The sequence below is a fragment of the Somniosus microcephalus genome, chromosome 7, assembly GCF_052327205.1.
Source record: "Somniosus microcephalus isolate GS21.2 chromosome 7, FLI_Smic_1.0, whole genome shotgun sequence".
Classification (NCBI taxonomy): domain Eukaryota; kingdom Metazoa; phylum Chordata; class Chondrichthyes; order Squaliformes; family Somniosidae; genus Somniosus; species Somniosus microcephalus.
Genome location: NC_140993.1, coordinates 63,797,362 through 63,814,429, shown reverse-complemented (window position 1 = coordinate 63,814,429; position 17,068 = coordinate 63,797,362). Strand labels below are relative to the sequence as shown.

At 48.3% G+C, this 17,068-nt stretch overlaps 1 pseudogene; it reads left to right on the top strand.

Moving 5' to 3' along the window:
• Positions 1–11,730: 11,730 nt before the first annotated feature.
• The window catches only part of LOC147114665 (uncharacterized), a 71,252-nt pseudogene continuing 65,914 nt past the window's right edge, over positions 11,731–17,068 (top strand).

Here is a 17,068-nt window from a genome sequence, read left to right as displayed (position 1 = left end):
AAGGGAATTCCTGCAATTGGCCCACGAGGGTCCAGGAGCGGGACACCCCGGACCTGAGGTCACCTGGCAACGGGTGGAACAGGCGGGATGGTGGCCGGGACTTCGGGACGATGTCCGCGAGTTCTGCGCAAGCTGTCTTGTGTGTGCTGCTAACAACCCAGACCCCCACAAAAGGAAGGTGCCCATGGGGCACATCAGGAGGGTAGAGGGACCATGGCAGTCGATTCAGGTCGACTACATAGGGCCCCTGCCCGCCGCCCAGGGAGGCTATAAGTACTGCCTTGTCCTGGTAGATGTGTTCACCAAATGGGTAGAAGCCTTCCCGTGCAGAACAGCTACGGCACTGGGTACTGCTAAGATCTTGATTCGGGAAGTGTTCTCACGGTGGGGACTCCCCCGTTTTGTAGAGTCCGACCAAGGGAGTCAGTTCACCGGTCAAGTAATGCAGAACGCCCTCAGGCTCTTGGGCATTGAGGGAAAGTGGCACGTAGCATACAATCCCCAGTCATCCGGGATTGTTGAGCGTATGAATCGGACCCTCAAGGAAAAGCTGAGGAAAGAGACAATGGGCTCGCCCCAGAAATGGGCGGAGGTCCTGCCTTTAGTCCTCATGGGGATCCGAGCCAGCCAGTCCAAAAGCACGGGGTATTCCCCGCACGAGTTAATGACTGGAAGGATCATGCGAACACCCACCCATGTGCTAGCCCCGGTGCTCACTGAGGGCCAGCTCAGAGAGGTGAAACGGGACAAATTCGCCCAAACCCTCTTGGAGCGCCTGAGACAGATTTATGGGCAGGCGGCTGGGAACATGGGAAGACAGCACCAGGGAAATAAACTGTTGTTGGAACCTCGGAAACAACAAGAGTGGGTAGTCGGGGACCAGGTCATGGTCCGAAACTACGCCAGGGTAGGGAGTTTTGAACCACTGTACATGGGGCCATACAGCATTGTAGACAAAGCCAGCCCCATGGTTTATGCAGTGAAGACGCCCCGACGTACCAAATGGTTTCACATCAACCAGTGTAAACTGTTTAAACCGGGTACACCAGGGCCACCAAAGGGGACCAGGTCTGAGAACAAAGATCCTCAGCCTGTAACAGAGTCACAGACCACACAGGCTGGAGCAGTAGCCTGCGTGAAGGGAGAGGCCATCCCATTGGAGTGGGAGGTCTCATCTTTTGAATGGGATTTAGGCAGGGGAGAGCCCGAACAGCTCAACCTCGCTTTAGACCCAATCACGGAGGAGGAAGAGTCAGAGGACGGCAGTCCCGCCCTCGACTCAAGCTTGGGGGAGGTAGGGAGTGGGGGTGAAGACTCGTTACCTGTAGGGACAGGTGAGGTGGAGTCGGAAGCCACAGATCCCGACCCCGGGGGGGCGGAGCCTGAGGAAGGGGAGCTGGAGCCGGCAGCTGTGGAGGAACCACAGGCTGTGACGGTAACAGTCACGACCCCAGGTCCATCGGCCCCGGGAGCCCAACCCAAAGCAGCCCCTCGTAGGTCAGCTCGAGCGCCCCAGCCCAGAAAATTTTGGCCAGATTCTCCCCATCCTCCCCAACCACGGTTTAAAGCAGCCCCAGGAAGACATGATCCCCGTTCAGCAGCGACAGGCTGCGGGGGATCAAGACCAAAGATCAATGCAGCCCCACCGCAGGGTGTGGCACACGACAGACCTCACAGGGATTCGGAAAGCCGCCCCACGGAGGGCGGCGCTGTACATAAGTTAAGATAGGTAATTATGGTCATAGTTTAAGGAATGTAAAGTATATGGTGTTAAGAGTACAATTTTGAAGTCTGCCCGGTATGTGTGTTTGTTAGGGAGCGGGGTCCAGGAACCCGCGCGTCCAATTAATTTAGGCCAGCACCTATCGGGAGCCCGGCTACATCATTTTGTTGGTTACAGAAACCTGGGATATGATGGAAAGGATTGTCGTCGCGTTCATGGCGATCGGGTGCGGGTGGGCCTACCGAGGCCGCACCAAGGACGTCATCATTTTCGGGTGCTCCGGGGACATGGCCCCCATCGCAACGGATGGGACGGGGGAGCGAGAGGTAGAGGAAACCGCCACCTACTTCCACCAAGGGAGATGGCCAGGTTGGCTGGGAACGAATTCTACGGAATATTCCAGCAATTTCGGTTTTGCCTACCAAGAGACTTCATTAACGTGCCCTCGAGTGAGGATCCTAGCGCCCAGAGTCAGCGTCACCGTGGGAAAGAGGATTTGTCTGGTGTGCAATGGGAACGTACCACCAAGGCGATGGTGGTGGCTACGAAAGCTGGGAAAGGACATGAGAAACTCTACGGTCGAGTGGGAGCGACTGGGTAATAATACCCATCGGACTATTACGGGAACTCACGGACAATTACGTGTGTGTTGGGACAAATGGTGGGAACCGGATGAGGGAATATATGTCTGTATGTGGGGTTCGAGACGCGTCTGCCCCAAGGGCGTGTCCATCTTCTTCCAGAGGCAGTGGCAGGATGAAGGGAAGGGGATGAGATGGGATGTTAGCACTCGAGCGTGCGGAGCCCCATACTCCCCTATTCCGGTGAACGCCACTGAACTCATCACCCGCCCACGCAAGCCCCTGCCCACGCTTCCGGTAGCACTAGCCCAGAAAGGAGGGTGCCCAACCACCACCAGGGGACCCGGGAACGGTTTAGTATTGGTACCCACCGGTCAGGTGCTGTACCAAGGGGTACACTACGCGGTGGCCTCAGTGATTTTAAATCTCACTGAGGTAAGATTGCCGGAGTGGTGTCCCAAAGAAACGGAACAATTATACCAGGTCCTGTTAACCAGTATGTTTAGACAATTTTACGAATTTGATTTTGCCGACATCGACAGAGACAAATTATACACCACACCGCCAGAAGTTTTGGATCGAGTCGGGAGGCAAAGAAGGGGTACTGTAAATGACATATTCACTGCTTTTAATACCGGGACATCTGTTGTCAACGCTCTAGATAACGTGGAACTGCAGACACAGATCAACGGTTTAAAAGCCCAGTTAAGGAACATATTGACAGACGAAAACAAGGTCGTGGGTTCTGAGTTGCATGAGGACCAGGCCATGACACTACACTTTAAGGACATAATTGCTGAGCTGGAGAAACACGCGAGAACGGTAAATGCACTCATTAAGGAGGATCGGAATGCGTCCGATCAAGCTGCGCAAAACGAGGCCTGTGTGCTGTACGGGGCGTGGTTATTGGGCGAGGGCCGCAGTAATCTTGAGGATTTAAAACAGGGTTTGGTCCCGTCCTGGATCAGCAACAAGCACTTGCAAGCGCTCCACCCTTTTGAGAATGCATTAAGCCCGTGCCAGCTCAGACTAGCCGCAGAAGCATACCCAGTTCCAGTGGACTGCGGACATTCGAATCACACTATTATGGGAATAGTAGTAAGAATGCCGGTGTTGGGTCCCGCAGCAAAGCCCGCCCCGGTATACAGAGTAGAGAACATTGGAGTCATTCAGGGGGGCGCACACATTCGTTACGCAGTGGTCCCGCCTTACGTCATCAGATGGGAGCGTACGATGACAGGCACCGACCTCTCGGGATGTCGGAGCCGGGGAGCACACATCATCCTGTGTCCCCAGCACTTGAATGCCTTTTTGAAACCACAGTGCGGGTTCAGAACCGCTAGCGCGAAGCCGGTGAATTGCACCATGGAGGCAATGGCAGAGGACCATGTGCCCCCACAGGTAGCATATATCGGGGGTGGGACATACTGCGTCACCACTGCAGCGCCTCAGTACCGATATGGACAACACGAGTGGTGTTCGGTCGGTGATAGCAGTTTCTGTTTCAAACCCAGGGCCGAGGTTCAAGTGGCACAACAACGAATTGTTCCCATTCCTGCGCCCTCCACTGTACACATCACTATCAAAGAGAATTTCACAGACTTACAACGATTTGTCGCGCATTTTGGTTATGTCATTCCCCCTCTTCCCGAACACCTCACCAAGGTTTTAAAAGCCGTTATAGTTTCGCAGAAACATTTCTATACACTGGAGCAGAAGACTTTAGAGATAGGAAAAGACATATTGGATATAACCATCCCACCATGGTGGGACTTGTTCACCAACATAGAGGTCCCCGCCTGGATTAGAATAGCATCCCATATCCTAGTAGTATGTCAGGTTTTGATTGTGATATTTTTGCTCTTCGTGCATTGCAAAAGAGGCAAACGCCTCCAGAGGCACGAGAACACAGGAGAATGGAGAGAACGCTATGTGCAGATGGGGGAAGCAGATACCCCACTCTAAGCTGCTAGTATAAGATTAAGCGTCCCTCCATTTAAAAAAAAATTTTTTTTTTTTTTTGATTGTTTTGGGTTATAAGGAAATAAGTATTGTCATGTTATTAGTTGTTCTTAAGTTTTTTTGGATTAATAAAAGATGCATGCAGATGGCGCAAAAGGGTATCAACCCCTGCCCATCTGACAGGTGAAGGTGTTATAGTTTAAGATTTGCTGTCTATGATTCCAAATGTGCATGAGGTAATTTTCATTTTTCTCCGGAAATGGGAACTGCATGTGTCGTGAGGGGCATAGATAGTTAAGTGCCAGGAATGTTTGGATGTGGGGAATCAGGGAAAATTTGCTCATCAAGGATTATTGATACTTTAAGCAAGCTATCAGTATCACAGGGGGGCCTGTAAGATTCGCAATTTTCAGCAAAAATCACGCAAGAAAACTGGATAAAATTAAGACTGTTTATTGACCAAAGTAAGCTTGCACAGAAAAACCTTTGATAAAAGGGCATACAAAATGGCCGCCAGGCCCCGTGATCAGTTTATGAACCATTTTATTTCTGTTACTGCAAGCCAGACAGGCTTGTGGATTGAAGACAGTGAGCCCACGAAAGCCAATCTCTGGGAACCGAAACTCAGAGCAACAGCATACATATTCAATGGATTATAAGTACAGGATGGGGCCCATCAAGATATGGGCGGACAATGTAAAAACACTTATACCCATTTATCGTACAAAGGAAAAACCGTTTAGCAGCCATCAAGGAAAATGTCCGGACCGATCAATATGCGAACCGAGCCACGGTGACAATGCAAAAGACATTGAAAGACATTATCGGCCAGGAAGGCCAGTTTAAGTTATCACCGGCTCCGTTACAAGACAAAGCGCCCCTGCAGAGATTTCTGCCCGCCAAAATTAATACAAAGACAGGACTATGATTTGGCGGGAGATAAGACTGTCCCAAAAGAGTATAACTATGGATTGAAAGTCCATCTAAAAAACTTCGGACTCCGGGTTACTTGAACAACTTCTTCTTCACTGCCACGGCTTTCTTGTTGGGCGACTTCAGGCTTCCATTTTCTTCAAGAACTTTCTTCTACGAGGAACGAACGAAGGGCGGACGGTGCCCGGATCGGCGCCTCTTCCACTTCGGCAGATCGATGAAAACGTTTTCGTCTTTTTAAAGACGGACGGTTTCGGTAAAAGGACAACGTGGTCGGTGTTCAGCCAAACAAGGCTCGGCCACGACGAGAAGACGACGAGGGTGGCCCGGGTACTGGGGTCGGGAGATCATCGACGACCCAGGCCGACGGAGAAGAAACCCTCTGGAGAACCGGCGATCGATGCCACAAGATTCTCCCAAGTGCATAGCCTGCATCTGGGTCTGCTCCATGAACCCAAATTGACTTGGTGGATCTCAACCTTAACGAGCGCTCATCGAGGTTGGATCTACCCCACTGCCTCGAGGGAGGAGAGAATATCGACTGCGCCAGAAGTTTCCAAATCCACGTGACGACGGAAAGCGGTGCCAAAAAGGCTGCGAACCCCCCTTTCTCGCGATTTCGAGAGTGGTGAGCATGATCCCAAGTTCCCCAGGTCGAAACTTAGTTTAGGTATAGGGGAGGGAGTTAAGGGAAATCGTAATGTGTTTCCCCTTTTTCGATGTGCCGTGTGTTCCCCATTTCCATAGAGTCAAGTTCATAAATTTGTGCATGATTGTAGTAACTTTAATCTGTGCCTATGATATGTATTTTGTAATGCTTCAAACTGTTTAAAAATAAAAGCATCCATTTCGTGCTATTCAACCTGGTCTATTGAGTTCTTTCTCTGCACTACTGTTCTCTGCACCTAAGTCCAAGGTCTAGAACCGTAGGGGGGAGTGGGTCGAACCACTCAAGGGTAATTATTGCACGAAGCCTGGCAGGAGACCAGAAAGAGCAAGAGAAACCCCCTACAGACTCATCAAACCTTTCAACTTTGTAAATTTCACACGTCTGTAAGATCAGAGGATCCAACAATCATTATGTGAAATTGACAAGGACAATATCAGCTCTCCCCATCTAGTGCAGCTAAAAGCTGTAGAAAGAAAACAAGGTAAGTGCACACTTTTTTAAACTTATCACTCACCTTACATACTTACCACCCTATACTTGCACCCATCACTCACCTCGATACCTTACTTCCAGGTGCCTCCGACCAGCGCAGACCTCCTCCACGTCTCCTCCAACCCGACAGGGTTCTCTGAGGTCGGGAACCCTTCACCTGTGAAGGTAAAATGGCACTAATCCTTTTTTTGCCTGTTAACTACCTGTTAACAGGCAGTTAAAAGGATTAAATGCCTTTCCCGCCTCCAGGAAATGGGACCCGAAGCTGCACATCTTCCCACCTCCTGGCAAAAGGGCACGGAGGCGGGATGGGGGCGGGTTTGCCATCTGGCCCCACTTTCTCTGATTTTACCGGCTGTCCCGCCTCCATGCCCGCCTCCTCGGGGCTTGGAAAATCCAGCCCAATGTGTCTAGGCTTACCCACTTGTTAGGCCTCAGCTGGAATATTGTGACCAATTCTGGACACCACACTTTATGAAGGATGACAAAGCCTTGCAGAGGGGGCTGAGGTTACTTGGAGAGTCTGTAGAAGCTGGGATTGTTCGCTGTAGGGCAGAGAAGGTTGAGGGGGAGAATTAATAAAAAAAGTGTTCAACAATCATGAACGGTTTTGATGGAGTAGGTAGGGCAAAAATGTTTCCACTGGCAGGAGGATCAATAACCAGAGGACACAGATTTAAGGTAATTGGTAAAAGAAACAGGGGGAGATAGAGAATTTTTATAACGCGTTATATCTGGAATGCGCTGCCTGAAAGTGTGGAGGAAGCAAATTAAATAGTAACTTTTAAAAGGGAATTGTATATATAATTGAAAAGGAAAAATTTACAGGGCTAAGGGGAAAGAGCAGGGGAGTGGGACTAATTGAATAGCTCTTTCAAAGAGCTGGCACAGGCACAATGGGCCAAATGGCTTCATTCTGTGCTGTATGATTCTATGAATGGGCCATAGGAGGTCAGGAAACTGTTGGAGGGTGAGCGAAACGTAGTAATCAGTAGGAAGGATTTGAAGGGAAGCTAGAATGGCAGGGGTGAAATCAATGAACAATTTGCGAGAGATAAAGAGGGTTGTTATTCATCTCTGTAATTACTCTCTTGCAGCTGCCAATAACCTGCTTTCACCTCAGCACAAGTCACCAGGTATTTGTTAGTGCAGGATGTGCCCAGTCGGTTTGTTGATCAACTGTGCCTTTTAGCATATCGGGCCTTGATCACTGTGCATGATACACACTGGGTAATTACTGATTTTATCCATCAGGAATGCATCAAGGGCATGATCCGTAGACATGGGAGCACGTTGCAGATGTACACTGACAACACGCAACTCTACCTCTCCCCAACCCCTCTTGACACCCTCCACTGCATCTGTGCTGTCAGACTGCTTGTCTGACATTCAGGCTTGGATGAGCTGCAATTAACTGTGGCTAAACATTGGGAAAGCCAAAGCCTGCCGATTCCTGCCCAAACTCCATACCCTTACCACCGATTCCATCTTTCTCCCCGGCTGAACCAGACTGTTTGTAAACTCAGTTACATCCCTGAACTGAGCTTCTGAACCCATATTCTCTCCATCACAAAGACCACCTATTTCCACCTCTCTACCATCTCCTGTCTTTGTCCCTGCTTCAGCCCATCTGCTGCTGAAACCCTCATTCATGCCTTTGCCACCTCCAGACTCGACTATTCCATTCCTCTCCTGACTGGTCTCCCAATATCATAGAAACATAGAAACATAGAAACTAGGAGCAGGAGTAGGCCATTCGGCCCTTCGAGCCTGCTCCGCCATTCAACGAGATCATGGCTGATCATCCAAACCCTAGCACCCGGTCCCTACACCGACAGCCATCCCACCCAAGCCCTATCCCCGTAACCCCACATATTTAATCCCCCTAACACTAAGAGCCAATTTTTATCATGGCCAATCAACCTAACCCGCACATCTTTGGACTGTGGGAGGAAACCGGAGCACCCGGAGGAAACCCACGCAAACACGGGGAGAATGTGCAAACTCCACACAGACAGTCACCCGAGGCCGGATTTGAACCCGGGTCCCTGGTGCTGTGAGGCAACAGTGCTAACCACTATGCCACCGTGCTACCCTCTGTAAACTTCAGTTCATCCAAATCTCTGCTGCCCAATTTATATCCCACACCAAGTTCACCCATCACCCTGTGCTTGCTGACCTGCATTGGCTCCCAGTCCCCCAATGCCTTCAATTTAAATTTATCATCCTTATGCTTAAAAGCCTTACAGCCCCTCATACCTCTCTGTATTGCCAACTTTCTTTTTTTTAATTCATCCATGGGATGTGGGCGTCGCTGACAAGGCCAGCATTAATTCCCCATCCCTAATTGCCCTTGAGAAGGTGGTGGTGAGCCGCCTTCTTGAACTGCTGCAGTCCACGTGGTGACGGTACTCCCACAGTGCTGTTAGAAAGGGAGTTCCAGGGCATTGACCCAGCGACGGTGAAGGATCGGCGAAATATTTCCAAGTCAGGATGGTGTGTGACTTGGTGGGGAACTTGGAGGTGCTGGTGTTCCCATGCGCCTGCTGTCCTTGTCCTTCTAGGTGTTAGAGGTCGCGCCTTTGGGAGGTGCTGCCAAAGAAGCCTTGGCGAGTTGCTGCAGTGCATCTTGTAGATGGTACACACTGCAGACACGGTGCACCAGTGGTGGAGGGAGTGAATGTTTAAGGTGGTGGCTTTGTCCTGGATGGTGTCGAACTTTGTTGAGTGTTGTTGGAGCTACACTCATCCAGGCAAGTGGAGAGTATTCCTTCACACTCCTGACTTGTGCCTTGTAGATGGTGGAAAGGCTTTGGGGAGTCAGGAGGTGAGACACTCGCTGCAGAATACCCAGCCTCTGACCTGCTCTTGTAGCCACAGTATTTATGTGGGTCCAGTTAAGTTTCTGGTCAAAGGTGACCCCCAGGATATGGTGGGGGATTCGGCAATGATAATGCTGTTGAATGTCAAAGGGCAGTGGTTAGACTCACTCTTGTTGGAGATGGTCATTGCCTGGCACTTGTGTGGCACGAATGTTACTTGCCACTTATCAGCCCAAGCCTGAATGTCGTCCAGATCTTGCTGCATGCAGGCATGGACTGCTTCATTATCTGAGGAGTTGTGAATGGTGCTGAACACTGTGAAATCATCAGCGAACATCCCCATTTATGACCTTATGATGCAGGGAAGGTCAATGATGAAGCAGCTGAAGATGGTTGGGCCTAGGACATTGCCCTGAGAAACTCCTGCAGTGATGTCCTGGAGCTGAGATGATTGGCCTCCAACCACCACAACCATCTTCCTTTGTGCTAGGTATGACTCCAGCCAATGGAGAGGTTTCCCCCCGATTCCCATTGACTTACATTTTACTAGGGCTCCTTGATGCCACACTCGATCAAATGCTGCCTTGATGTCAAGAGCAGGCACTCTTACCTCACCGCTTGATAGCACTGTCGATGACAACTTCCATCACTTTGCTGATGATTGAGAGTAGACTGATGCGGTGGTAATTGACTGGATTGGATTTGTCCTGCTTTTTGTGGACAGGACATACCTGGGCAATTTTCCACATTGACGGATAGATGCCAGTGTTGTAGCTGTACTGGAACAGCTTGGCTAGAGGCGCAGCTAGTTATGCAGCACAAGTCTTCAGCATGACTGCCAGGATGTTGTCGGGGCCCATAGCTTTTGCTGTATCCAATGCATTCAGCCATTTCTTGATATCACGTGGAGTGAATCAAATTGGTTGAAGACTGGCTTCTGTGATGTTGGGGACCTCAGGAGGAGGTGGAGATGGCTCATCCACTCGGTACTTCTGGCTGAAGATGTTTGCGAACGATTCAGCCTTGTCTCTTGCACTCACATGCTGGGGTCCACCATCATTGAGGATGGGGATATTCATGGAGCCTATTCCTCCCGTTAGTTGTTTAATTGTCCACCACCATTCATGACTGGATGTGGCAGGACTGCAGAGCTTTAATCTGACTTCTTCTGCATCCTCCTGTCTCTACGCCATACCATCGGAGGCAGTGTCTCCAACCACCTAAGCCCCATGCTCTGGAATTCCTTCTCTATACTGCTCCACCTCTCCACCTCTCTCTCTTTCTTTAAGACCCTCCTAAATATCCACCTCTTTGACCAAGCTTTCGATTACTCTTCCTTAATATCTCCTTCTTTGGCTCAGTGTCCATTTCTGTCTGATTACACGACTGTGAAGTGTCTCGAGAGGCTCTTCTATGTTAAAGGTGCTATATAAATACAATTTTTGTTGCAGGAGATGTGTTTTCAGAGGGGAGGTAGCAAAGGGATTGCCAGAGCAAGTGGGACCAGACCCTGGAATGAGTCGGTATGTTTGGGACGATGGGGGGGGAGGAGGAGGAGGAGGAGGGGGAGCAGATGGAAGGGGAGAAAATGGGAATAGGAAACAAATTGTTCATACATTTCCATGTGAATTCCACTGTTACAGCAGGTAACAGCTTGGAGAGAATGACATGGTGTCAGTTTCACTGACAGAGGCTTCAGTGATGAAGAACAATAAGGTGTGGCTCCCCTGTGCGTAGGCAATCACGGAAAGAGCAGAGTAAACAATTCTCGGGGTCTGAGAATGTGGCTTTTAGAGTTCCAGTGACCTCACTAATTCCCCACAGTCTTTAAGCCATCACTTCCTGTTTTAGGTTACGCTAAGCAAAAATGAGAACAACTTTGTTTCATTGCCTTCATGCAGAGTCGTATAAATATGAGTTAAATTCAAAGACTTTTGCGGAACACAGTTAATTCTGAACGCTGTAATAGTCTCTGAATAACCTGCATTGTTCACATTTCCCTCCTTAATATTATGCGCCATTCTATAGTGTAACCCTCTTTACACTAGAAGAGTACCACAGCAACTTGCATTTATATAGCACTGGGGCAATAATTAAAGTGCATAATGTGTCCTGAATCCAGAGGCAGCACACAACCTGATGCAGGGGCGAAGCGGAGAGAGACTCCCTGGAGGAAGGATTCGCCACTTCATTCTGGAGTTAGGGTGGGGGTTAAAACTGCACAAGTTGAGCCTGCTTTGCACTAAATGCTAAGGCCACAAATTTCATTGAGGGTTCAGCCAGCCTGAGCAGTTCCCCTCCCCACCCCTGATGATAGGCAGATGCCAGTTTTCTGGACGCATGCTGATCAGGTGGTCTCCCATTCACCCTGCCAACTCCATTGCTCCAGCTGCCAGGATTTCCAGGGCCTAAACATGTAAGGACTGGTTTTCCATGTACAGTGTGATCCTACATTACAGCAGTGACAACACTTCAAAAACATGCTTTATTGGCTGTAAATACGCTTTGGGACACCCTGAGGTTGTGAAAGGCGCTACACAGGACTGCATGCACGCTAAACAGGGGAAGCAGCATGCTATAGACAGGGCTAAGCGATCCCACAATCAACGGATCAGATCAAAGCTCTACAGTCCTGCCACATCCCGTTGCGAATGGTGGCGAACAATGTAACAACTAACGGCAGGAGGAAGCTCCATAAATATCCCCATCCTCAATGATGGTGGAGCCCAGCACGTGAGTGCAAGAGACAAGGCTGAAGCGTTTGCAACCATCTTCAGCCAGAAGTGCTGAGTGGATGATCCATATTGGCCTCCTCCTGAGGTTTCCACCATCACAGAAGCCAGTCTTCAGCCAATTCGACTCACTTCACGTGATATCAAGAAATGGCTGAGCGCACAGGATACAGCAAAGGCATTGAGCCCTGTCAACATCCCGGCTATCGTGCTGAAGACTTGTGCTCCAGAATTAGCCGCGCCTCTAGCCAAGCTGTTCCAGTACAGCTACAACACTGGCATCTATCTGACAATGTGGAAAACTGCCCAGGTATGTCCTGTCCATAAAAAGCAGGACAAATCCAATCCGGCCAATTATCGCTCTATCAGTCTACTCTCAATCATCAGCAAAGTGATGGAAGGTGTCGCCGACAGTGCTATCAAGTGGCACTTACTCACCAACAACCTGCTCACTGATGCTCAGTTTGGGTTCCACCAGGACCACTCGGCTCCAGACCTCATTACAGCCTTGGTCCAAACATGGACAAAAGAGATGAATTCCAGAGGTGAGTTGAGAGTGGCTGCCCTTGACATCAAGGCAGCATTTGACCAAGTGTGGCATCAAGGAGTGCTAGTAAAACTGAAGTCAATGGGAATCAGGGGGAAAACTCTCCACTGGCTGGAGTCATACCTCGCACAAAGGAAGATGGTTATGGTTGTTGAAGGTCAATCATCTCAGCCCCAGGACAGCTGCAGGATTTCCTCAGGACAGTGTCCTAGGCCCAACCAATTTCAGCTGCTTCATCAATGACCTTCCCTCCAACATAATGTCAGAAATGGGATGTTCGCTGATGACTGCACAGTGTTCAGTTCCATGCGCAACTCCTCAGATAATGAAGCAGTCCATGCCCACATGCAGCAAGACCTGGATGACATTCAGGCTTGGGTTGATAAGTAGCAAGTAACATTCGCACCACACAAGTGCCAGGCAATGACTATCTCCAACAAGTGAGAGTCTAACCACCTCCCCTTGACATTCAACGGCATTACCATTGCCGAATCCCCCACCATCAACATCCTGGGGGGGTCACCATTGACCAGAAACTTAACTGGACCAGCCACATAAATACTGTGGCAACAAGAGCAGGTCAGAGGCTGGGTATTCTGTGGCAAGTGTCTCACCTCCTGACTCCCCAAAGCCTTTCCACCATCTACAAGGCACAAGACAGGAGTGTGATGGAATATTCTCCACTTTCCTGGATGAGTGCAGCTCCAACAACACTCAAGAAGCTCGACACCATCCAGGACAAAGCAGCCCATTTGATTGGCACCTCATCCACCACCTTAAACATTCACTCCCTCCACCACCGGTGTACCATGGCTGCAGTGTGTACCATCTACAAGATGCACTGCAGCAACTCGCCAAGGCTTCTTCAGCAGCACCTTCCAAACCCGCGACCTCTACCACCTAGAAGGACAAGGGCAGCAGGCGCATGGGAACACCACCACCTCCAAGTTCCCCTCCAAGTCACACACCAATCCTTCATCGTCGCTGGGTCAAAATCCTGGAACTCCCTCCCTTAACAGCACTGTGGGAGTACCTTCACCACACAGACTGCAGTGGTTCAAGAAAGCAGCTCCACCACCTTTTCAAGGGCTATTAGTGATGGGCAATAAATGCTGGTCTTGCCAGTGACACCCACATCCCATAAACGAATATAAAAAAATATAAATGCATGGACCTGTTGGGCCAAATGGCCTGTTTCTGTGCTGTAAATACTAGGTAATTCCTTTCCTTTTTCCCTTCAACGTTCCTTTAACATTCACACCACAGCACTTTCACACTGTTTGCCTGCGCTGTCTGACAATTAAAATAACAATGGTGATTTTTAAGTGATTGCATCTGCGCAATTTTGCTCGTGCACAGTTGTTCTTGTGTTGCTCTCAAATTTGCCCCCTACAGGCTGCTTCCCCTCGACGTTTGCTGGCATAATAGTGAGTCCAAGTAATTCATTGTACGCAAAATGCTTTGAGATGCTTGGAGATATGGTGAGGTGCTATATTTAATACAATGCTGCCTTTCAGAAGGAATTGTGCAATATTTATTTATTTTATATATATATATCTAAAATCGACTCTGAGACACAAATCTGAGCAACCTGTTACTCTACCGCCCTCTTGTGTTTGAAATCATTAAGAACAGTTAGATGTATTTCAGTAAGAAAGTAGCCAGTCACAACATGAATACTCAGAGATTCACGTCTTCACTGAAGGTGGGGATTGTCCTGATCACTGTCCGGTCAGAAAGGGCATTTTTAAAAATCTGTTGCCCTTGTCAAGGATTGTTTCAAGAAAGTGAAGTGTGATAACGTGGCGTGCAGTCCATTTAAGGCTTTCTTTATAGTGAATGGAATGCAGCAGGTCAGATTGAATCATTAAGTTAACATTACACTATCAAAGGGGAATGCAGTGAGGTTATAATTATTCCTGCAGTGATCAGACTTTTCCTACAGCAGGTGGGGTGGGGGAAGTTTGCTGAACATCACCAAATACAAAGCATCTTGTCCCACAGTTCCTGCCCCCCGCCCCCTGCCCGCTGCCCCCAAACCATTACAGAAAGCAAAAGAGTTTACAGGGAACGCAGTTTAGCGATAACGGAAGGGCTCACATGCTGGGGCGACTCGAGTTAAAAATTTGGCAGTTAGGAGCAAGAGGGCATGTTGGATGAAACATTTTCAGCTTAAATGGAAATAGGATTGTGAAACAAGTTATCAGGGCAAACTGCTGAATTGTTCAGCATTAGTGGATTTAAGAGGCAAATTAGTGCATTTTGGAGAGAGAAGGGATTGAGCTTTGCGCTTAGATGGCAGGTAGGTGGGGTTGACTTATGAATTGATGATTGTCTTTCTCAATCTCTTAGTGACCATCGATACAGTTGACCATTCTACCCTCTACCACTGGCTCTGTGCCATTCTCTGATCTCATGAGCCACTCTTAGTTCCACTGCAACCTTTCCCAATGCTGTCTGTTCATTTCCTCCAGTAGCTTCTCCACCCTTGTTTTCATGGTCACCTCTTGCGTGCCTTCAGGGCTTCATCTCTCCATCCCTTCATATGCTACCCCTTGGCAAAGCACTTTTATGTGTATCCACTGACTCTCTGCTCTATTTCCCTACCAGCACCCCTCACTGCGTAACCGTGCGATCCGGCTATCTGTCTGACACCAGAAATTTCTTCAGCTCAACAATGGTGAGACTGACGCTATCCTTTTCGGATCCCACCAGAAATTTTTCTGATTCCATCTCCATCTGGCTGTTTGCTCAGTCTGAACTCGTAACCTTTGGGTCCTGTTCAACCCTGAGCTGAGCATTCAGCCCCACATCTACTCCATTGCCATGACCACTCACTTCCCACTGTTGGAACATCAACTGCTAACACTACATCACCTCCGCCATCTTTGGAAAACCCTCATCAACACTTTCATCACCTCATAGAATTACAATGGCCCAGAAATTGGTTTGTGTTGGCTTGCCAGCGCGAACTAGGCAAAAGGATCAATCCTAGGGTAAATTGCAAAGGAGCCAGCCCAGGACCCCGTTCAAATAGGAGGTACGAGTTTTTCTTCCTGTTCTACTTTTTAATTACATGTTTTTTTATTTGATCAGACTCACTGCTTCGCTGTGACTGTACAATTTAAAATTGGATAAAAACACTGCTCTTGAAATTCAGCTGTACAAAGATTATTAATTACCTGGTCCACTGTTTCAGTAGAAACTTAAAATAAATTGATTAATGTCTGTTAAAATAGCAGAGTAAGGAGTTTAATATGAATGCAGTTGCATGTTAACCTTTGCATGGGGTAAATTTAAAGGGTAATATATTATGAATTAGCCAGTCTTACCTCCTCTCCCCAACATGCACCTCACAGAGGAACGAGCTAACCAATGAAAAGTTAAAACAAGAAGGAATTTATCACTGTCATTATATCACAGACCAATGGAAGCCTCAGAGAGACTAAAGGTAGTAACTCACACAGAAACGTCCAGGGTTTCTTAATTACTGAGAACAATAGCTTCTTGGTTGTAATTACACAGCAATAGAAACCGGAGGCAAAGTGAGAGAACAGTTCATAAACCTTGAGAGCGAAGTTCAATTGGTTTATAGCCACCATCTGAACTCTTGAGATTAGATTATGGTAAAGGAGGACAACCTATGACCATGTTTAGCTCATGTGATGCCTGCCGCACAATTAAAGTGTGCTTAGGTGTCAGCCATGGCTCAGTTGGTAGCACTCTTATCTTTGAGTCCGAAGGTTGTGGGCTCAAGTCCCACTTCAGAGACTCGAGCAGATAATCCAGGCTGGCTCTTCAGTGCAATACTGAGGGAGTACTGCACTGTCATAGGTGCCACCTGTAAAAATCACATGGAACTATTTTGAAGAAGAGCAGGGGAGCTATTCCCCAGTGTCCTTGCCAATATTTATCCCTCAACCAACATCATCAAAACAGATTATCTGATCATTATTTCATTGCTATTTGTGGGACCTTGCAGTGTGCAAATTGACTGCTGCGTTTCCTACATTTCAACACTGCAAAAGTACTTCATTGGCTGTAAAGTGCTTTGGGACATTCTGAGATCGTGAAAGGTGCTATATAAATGCAATTCTTTCTTTTCTTTTTGAAGAACCAGCTCAACACTTCAACGTCCCATCCCCCAACCCACTGACCTAGTAGGTAAATATGCCAACTACTATAGTACTTAGCCGTACAGATCATGTGTTCGAGGTGCAACCCTTGCGCTGTGTCAAGATAGTACCAGAATTGCAAGATGAGGCATGCTGGAAGAAGTCCCGTGATCTGCGGATGTAACATACTTTACTCCCAGATTGCTAGCAGCAGTGCCCAGGAGAGCAACCTTCAATTCCGGGAGACTCCCAGAAAATCCGAAAGGGTTGGCAATCCTAGTGGAAGGATCAAATTGTCAAGTTTGGTGAAAGTTGAGTTGGCAAAAAATAAAGTTGAGTCTACAGCTGCCTCACGAACATGCTAACTGAATTTATTTAGAGCAGGAATTCTTGTATTTAATAACATTTAATCCTTGCTTATGTCATGTGGCACAATTATTGTTCTGAATTTAAATCCTGCTCCACAAACTCACAGTTCCCTCACTTGAACT